Source organism: Sarcophilus harrisii, chromosome 3 (assembly GCF_902635505.1).
Source record: "Sarcophilus harrisii chromosome 3, mSarHar1.11, whole genome shotgun sequence".
NCBI classification, from domain to species: Eukaryota; Metazoa; Chordata; class Mammalia; order Dasyuromorphia; family Dasyuridae; genus Sarcophilus; species Sarcophilus harrisii.
In genome coordinates, this window is record NC_045428.1 from 23,572,036 (window position 1) to 23,580,096 (window position 8,061).

Sequence of the window (8,061 nt, forward strand, 5' to 3'; positions counted from 1 at the left end):
TAAATTACATACATATATATGCATATATGTATGTATGTATGTATCTACATGTACATAAATATATATGATAAGTTGTGAAATAGGATTTAAAACTCTAAACTCTGTTTAGATAGGAAACCATTGTAAAGCATTGAAAATGATTTTAGATTTTCAGCCCTGAGCACCTCAAATAACAGAACCATCTACAAAAATAATGGGCCAATTTATAATAATAATACACTTTGGAAGAAACATAATGATATCCATGTGAAATGAGTTGGTTTAAAATGTCAATGAGAAATACGGGTGGTGATATTCAGCAGCAATTTAGAGATATAGTACTGGAATTCAGGAAAAGGATTAGAACTGAATTTGTCTATACGCATATATTTGTTTATTTGTATATATTTGTGGTTTGTCTCTATTGTATCACATGCAAAACCACAGGAGTAGATAAGCCACCAAATTACTTCAAGTATGATCAACCTTTCTGTATATAAACATTTATCATGAGAAGAAAAGTGCTATGTCTTAAAATAACTATCTCAGCTTTTGACAATACTCCAATTAGAAAGATTAAATGTCTCTTACCCATGATAGCTCCATATCTATAACACTTCTCTTCTTCAGGTTAAACATTACCAGTTCATCAAATTAATCCTTCTTTTTGACAGGATTGCCAACTCACTTTACACTCTATGCATCCTTTCTTGGTCAAGCTTCAAAGTAGTAATTTCTCAAAATTGACCAAAATATGTTTTGACTCAGCAATAGAAATGCTCTATCATTGTTGATACACAAAGAGAAATAGCAAAAATGTAAGCTATTTATACCAATATATAACTAGGATGAAAGTTAATTTGTAGAAAAAAGAATACCATTGCTTATTCATTCATTCATACAACTAATATTCTATGAGTAACGACTATGTGAAAGGCATTCTGCAGAATACAGAAATAAATGAGACAATGTCCCCACCATCAAGATATTAATAATCATGAAAGAAAAAATAAAACCCGCACAAAGCTATAATAAAAGAGATTAAATAAGCAGTGTTTGATAACATTTGTTTTCCTTTGTGAAAGCAAATCTGATAGATAGTGAAAGGACATACATAGCAGAGAAAAATTGAAACTAATTTTGAAATATGAAGATCTTGTAAAGATTATGATGATCTAAATAAAGATGCCACTGAGAGATTAAGCAGGACAGACTATTTTTACCTTTTAGTTCAGATAACTTAAAGAAGTTATCACTCCTTGAATTTGACACATCAAAAAAATCGTTTTTTTTTTAATTTTCTTCCTTTTTTTTTTTTTTTTTTTTTTTTTTTTAGTTTAAGAAGATGGTAATTTATGTGAAATTGCTAAAAATAAGGCCACAGTTCTCCTGATCTCCTGGAAATGTAACAAGTCTTTGACAAGAATATTGTTGTTATTCAATTATTTCTGACTCTTTATGACCCCATGAAACCTAGCACACTAAGCCTTTACTATGTGCTGAAGTCTATCCAAGTTCATGTTCAAGCTGCAATTTCAATATTTGACCTTCTAATGAACAGTTGGAGTTAATTTCTTTAAGTATTGACCCATTTGAATTTCTTGCTATCCAAGAGACTGTCAAATATCATCCCCAGTACCAAAATTCAAAAGTTTTGATTCTGCAGTCTTAACTTTCCTTTTAGATAAATTCAAAGGGCCACACATTGCTACTGGAAAAAGAAAAAACAGCACCAACAACATAGTTCTAACCAAAGAGACCTTTGTCAGCAAGATAATGTCTCCGCTTTTTAACATGCTGCCCAAATTTGCTGAATCTTTTCCTCTAAGGAGCAAGCATTTGTTAATTTCATGGATATAGTCACCCTCTACAATGATCTTTGAGTCCAAAAATATAAATTCTAATACTGTTTCCACTTCATTTTATTCTGTTTGTCAGGAAGCGATGGAACTAGTTGCCAAGATCTCATTGTGCGATGTTAAATTTCAAACGACTTTTAACACTATTTTCTTCCACCTTAAACAAAATGCTTCTTAATTTTTATTCACTTTTTTGTCATCAGAGTAATATTGTTTGCATATCTGAGATTGTGGGTATATCTTCTGGCAGCTTTAATTCTGGCTTTAGATTCATCCCACATGACATTTTTCATATTGTACTCTTCATATAATTTAGATAAATAAGGTGTCATACTCCTTTCCAATCTGAAGCCAATTTTTGTCGCATGTTTGGTTGCATTTCTTCTTGCCTGCATACAGCTTCCACTGGAAACCAGTAAGATGATCTGGTACTCCCATCTCTTTGAGGACTTGTTACCTTTGTTTTGATCTACAGTCAAAGTTTTTAGGTTATCAGTGAAGCAGAGGTAGATTATTATTTTTTTTTTCTGGAACTCTCTTGCTTTCTCTGTAATCCACTGAATGTTGACAAGTTGGTCTCTAGTTGTTCTGCCTTTTTGAAAACCAGTCTGCTTTTCAGTTAATTTTAGGTCACATATTACTGAAACCTAGCTTGCAGTATCTTAAGAATAACCTTGCTAGTATGAGAAATGAGCACACTTTTCAATAATTTTGACATTTTTCAGCATTGTACTTCTTTAGGATTTTGACACAAACTGATCTTTTCCAATTCAGTGACCAGTGTTGACTATTCCAAATGTGCTGGTATATTGAGTGGCGCATCTCTTGACAGCATCATCTTTTAGGATTTTAAATAGCTCAGCTAGAATTCTGTCACCTTCACTAGCCTTATTGTTAGCAAAATTTACCAAAAATCTTTTTACTTAATTCTTCAGGATATCTGCTTCTAGATTAGTAGACAAACAATCTTCTTTACCTGTGATGTTAAGAACTTTCTTATAATAGTTCTTCTATTTTTACTACCTCTTCTTAAATTGTTTCTATTTCTGTTAAGTCCCTACCATTTTTGTCTTTTATCATCCCGATTTTTGCATAAAGTTTTCTTGAGATCTATATTTTTCTTAGAGAAATGTCTTATCTTTCTTCCCCATACAATTTTTTTCCTCCTATTTCTTCACATTGATCATTTAAGAAAATCTGAACTCTCCTTTAAATTTTGTGGAATTCTGCATTCAATTGTGTATGCGTTTTTTCTTTTTCCTTTCCCCTTTGCTTTCCTTAACTCTTTAGCTATTTGTAAAGTCTCCTCAGAAAGCCATTTTGTTTTGTTTTCTTTTTTTTTTTTTGGTGTGTTTTTTGTTGCTGCTGTCTATAATATTGTGAATCTTCATCTATAATTTTTCTATGTACCTTATCCATAGTTCTTACATATAACTCTATCCAAAAGTCTTTGGCTCAATCTACCAAATCCAATTACATAAATCTATTAATCATTTCCACTTCATGTTCATAAAAGATACTTTTAGTCTGATAGCTTTTCCTTACCTTTTTTTTTTCAATTTAAGTCTGAATTTTATAATAAGTTTATGATCTGAGCTAGTCAGCTCTAGATCTTGATTTTACTGTTGGTGTAGAGTTTCACCACCTTTGACTGCAAAGCATATGATCAATTTGATTTAGGTATTGACTATCTGATGATGTTCATGTCTAATGTCACATTTTCAGATGTTGAAAAAAAAGTTTTTGCTACGATCTGAGTTACCTTTAACGAACTCTATTATCCTGCCCTGCTTCATTTTGTACTCCAAGGCCAGAGCTGCCTGTTATTTGAATTATCTTTTGATCTCCTACTTTAGAATTTTAAGCCCCTTTGATAAATGTGGCATATGTATATGTGGTAGAGGCAAAGATTCTGGAGTGGATTGCCATTTATTTTTCTATCTTGGCTAATCTTGTATAATTTAACTCATTGTTTCATTGAATTACATAACCCCCTTTGCCACAACAAGGCAGTTACTCAATAGGGGCGGGAAGAATGACTAGACTTTTATTCTTCTGTATCTAACTATGGAGACATTGCTGTGTCGATAATTCATATTCTATATGTACTTATTATTAAAAGTAGTGATTCATCTTACTAAAACAATTATGTATTTAGTCAGGCTTATGCAAAACAAAAGGGTTAATGCTTTAGGGATATATTTCTATAGAATTTCATATTTGTAAAGAATTGACATTTCTCTTCCATATTATATATAACTCTTATCTATACTTAGTTTAATGACAAAATTGAAGACTTGCATGACTCAATTTAAGCTCTGAATTATTTCAGTTGATTTTTATAGAACTTCCTCTTACATAGATGGGCATTTAATTTGTTTTTATTTCTTGAGATATACTATAGTATACTGCTCTAAGTTTGTCATTTTAAGTATAATACAAATTTCTCCTTGAGAGAAAAAGGTGCTGACATATGGATTTTTTTCAAACTTTCAAAACATTGCATTGGTAAGGATAAAAATCATTGCAGATGACATTCGATGGCTCTAAAATGCTTTCAAGAAAAACATGTCTTGATTGAACCTACTACATGTTCATTACACAGGAAAAAAGAAACTTTTTAGTTGGATATTCCAATTTTTGAGAATAAATTCAGTATGTTCTGCTTAATCAGTGCAGGCAGTGAAGATAAAAAGAATATTTTGTATCTTGTATCATTTGGTGTTCGTTAATTTTTTCACTTTTACAATTTATTTATTTTTATTTTTATTACAGCTTTTTATGACAGAACATATAAATGGGTAATTTTTTCAACATTGTCCATTGCAATCACTTCTGTTTCAATTTTTCCCTTCCTTCTTTCCACTCCCTCCCCTAGATGGCAGGCAATATCATGCATATTAAACATGTTAAAGAATATCTTAAATACAATATATGTATATATATTTATACAGTTCTCTTGTAGCACAAGAAAAATCGTATTTAGAAAGAAGGTAAAAATAACCTGTGAAGATAAACAAAAATGCAAGCAGTCCACATTCATTTCCCAGTGTTCTTTCTCTGGGTGCAGCTGGTTCTGTTCATCACTGATTAATTGGAACTGAATTGGATCTTCTCATTGCTGAAGATATTCACTTCCATCAGAATTGATCCTCATATAGTATTGTTGTTGAAATGTATAATGATCTCCTAGTTCTGCTCATTTCACTTAACATCAGTTCATGTAGGTCTCTCCAAGCCTCTCTGTATTCATCCTGCTGGTTATTTCTTATAGAACAATAAATATTCATATGCCACAATTTATCCAGCCATTCTCCAACTGATGGGCATCCACTCAGTTTCCAGTTTCAGGCCACTACAAAGAGGGTTGCCACAAACATTTTTGCACATACAAGTTCCTTTCCCTTCTTTAAGATCTCTTTGGGATATAAGCCCAGTAGTAGCACTGCTAGATCAAAGAATATGCACAGTTTGATAATTCTTTGAGCATAGTTCCAAATTGCTCTCCAGAATGGTTGGATCTATTCACAACTACATCAACAATGCATCATTGTCCCTGTTTTCCCTGCTTCCCTTCCAATATTCGTCATTATCTTTTCCTGTCATCTTAGCCACATTAGCATTTCTCTGATCAATAGTGATTTGGAACACTTTTTCATATGAGTGGTAATAGTTTCAATTTCATCATCTGAAAATTGTCTGTTCATATCCTTTGACCATTTATCAATTGAAAAATGGCTTGATTTCTTATAAATTAAGGTCAAATGTATACATTTATTATATTTAACTTTTACTTTAACATATTTAACAGGTATTGGTCAGCCTGCCATCTGGGGAAAGAAAGGGGTGGGGGGAAAGAGGGAAAAAGTTGGAACAAAAGGATTTGTAGCTGTCAATGCTGAAAAATTACCTATGCATTTATCTTGTAAATATAAAGCTATAATAATAATAATAATACATTAAAGTCAATTCTCTATATATTTTAGAAATGAGGCCTTTATCAGAACCTTTAACTGTAAAAATGTTTTCCCAGTTTATTGCTTACCTTCTAATCTTGTCTGCATTAGTTTGGATTGTATAACTTTTGACTTGATATAATCAAAATTTTCTATTTGTGATCAATAATGATCTCTAGTTCTTTGGTAACAAATTCCTTCCTCCTCCAAAAGTCAAAGAATAAGATTATAAATAAATTAGAAGAACATAAACTATCCTATGTTCTTCTAATTTATTTATAATCTTGTTCTTTATGCCTATATCATGAGCCCATTTTGATCTTATCTTGGTAAACGGTGTTAAGTGTGGTTCCATGACTAGTTTCTGCCACACTTATTTCTAGTTTTCCCAGCAGTTTTTGTCAAATAGTGAATTCTTATCCCCAAAGTTGGGATCTTTGGGTTTGTCAAACACTAGATTGTTATAGTTATTGACAATTTTGTCCTATGAACCTAACTATTCCACTGATCAACTAGTCTATTTCTTAGCCAATACCAAATGATTTTGGTGACCACTGATTTATAATAGATAGTTTTAGATCAGGTACAGTTCGGCTGCCTTCATTTGATATTTTTTTTCATTAGTTCCCTTGAGATTCTTGACCTTTTGTTCCGCCATATATATTGTTATTTTTTCTAGGTCATTAAAATAGTTTCTTGGGAGTCTAATTGTTATAACACTAAATAAAGTTTGTCATCTTTATTATATTTGCTCAGCCTATCCAAGAGCATTTAATATTTTTCCAATTCTTTAGATCTTACTTTATTTGTGTGGAAAGTGTTTTGTAATTTTGCTCATATAGTTCCTGACTTTGCTTTGGCAGATAGATTCCCAAATATTTTATGCTATTGACAATTATTTTGAATGGAATTTCTCTTTTGTATCTCTTGCTGTTGGATTTTGTTGGTGATGTATAAAAATGCTGAGGATTTATGTGGATTTATTTTGTATCCTGCTACTTTGCTAAAGTTGTGGATTATTTCTAATAACTTTTTAGTAGAATCTCTGGGATTCTGCTCAGTGTTAACTGCCTTCTATGCTCTCACTGCCAACTTGGCTACTACTGCACCTAGCCTCACCATCCCTGCCCATGAGCAAAAACAGACCTTTTCTGATGAATTTCAAGAATATTTTCTGTTGGTAATGTATTGTACTCCCAATATTCATGCATTTTGACAGTCAAGCACTAATTCCGAGGCCTTTCATAAAAGAAGTAGTTTGAGGGTAAGGAAGAACATAGATAGACATGTGTGTCCTCTCCGCCATCTTGGCTGCACCTCCTGTTGCTTATTTTTTTAAAACTGAATTTTATAAGTTTGATGTTTTAAATAGCATAAGAATGAAGAGGGAAACTTTTTTATATGGTTCTTTTATAAGTTTTAGATTTTTACCATCAGTTAGTACATCCCTCATAAAAAGTGTACATATTACATACTTCCCATGCATTTCACAATATGATTAGATAGCCTAATAATGTATGTAGCTATAGAGTTTAAAGAACATATGAATCTTAGCCATGTTTTTTCCTGAATTATTTTGGAAGAGATTCTTAGATACTGTGACTAGTCTAGTATAATGTAGATCATCTCTACTTCTGCATCACTTATTTGTTTATTTGTTAATTATTGAAGCTTAATCACAGTCATGTTTATCCTGCTCCATCTATCCTTTTTCCTGTAGGATATAATGTTTGTATTCATGCCATATATATTAATGTTTTAAAAATCTGCCAATCTGTTTTGAACTTTTCGTACTGTTTATATGTTTATAAGCAAAATGTTTCCAAAAATATTGTATACATTTAATCTTATTTGGAAAATACAAAAATAAAGTATTTTTAAAAATAATATAAGATCATAAAACCAGAGTTGAAAGTCACCATAGAAATCAATTAGTTCAAACTCCTCAATATGTGTATTAGAAAACTGAGATGAAAAGAGTAACTTACTTAAGGTCCCAGAGGTAATAAGTAAATAATAGAGTTTGGATTTGAATTCAAATGCATTGAATTCAAGTTCAGTACTCTTTTCATTATACCTCATCATCCATAAAAAGAAGATAAAGAGGCAGTCACTGTGTTTGTGCTTAAATTTTTAAGGAGAAGCCTTTAAGGCATTTGAAATAATCTTTCAAGAGAATATGGATTTGGAAACAAAACTGAAAGGATGTGCAAACCCTAGATTATCAGAAATGAGGGAAAACATTCCAGGTAAGTGATTGGTATGAA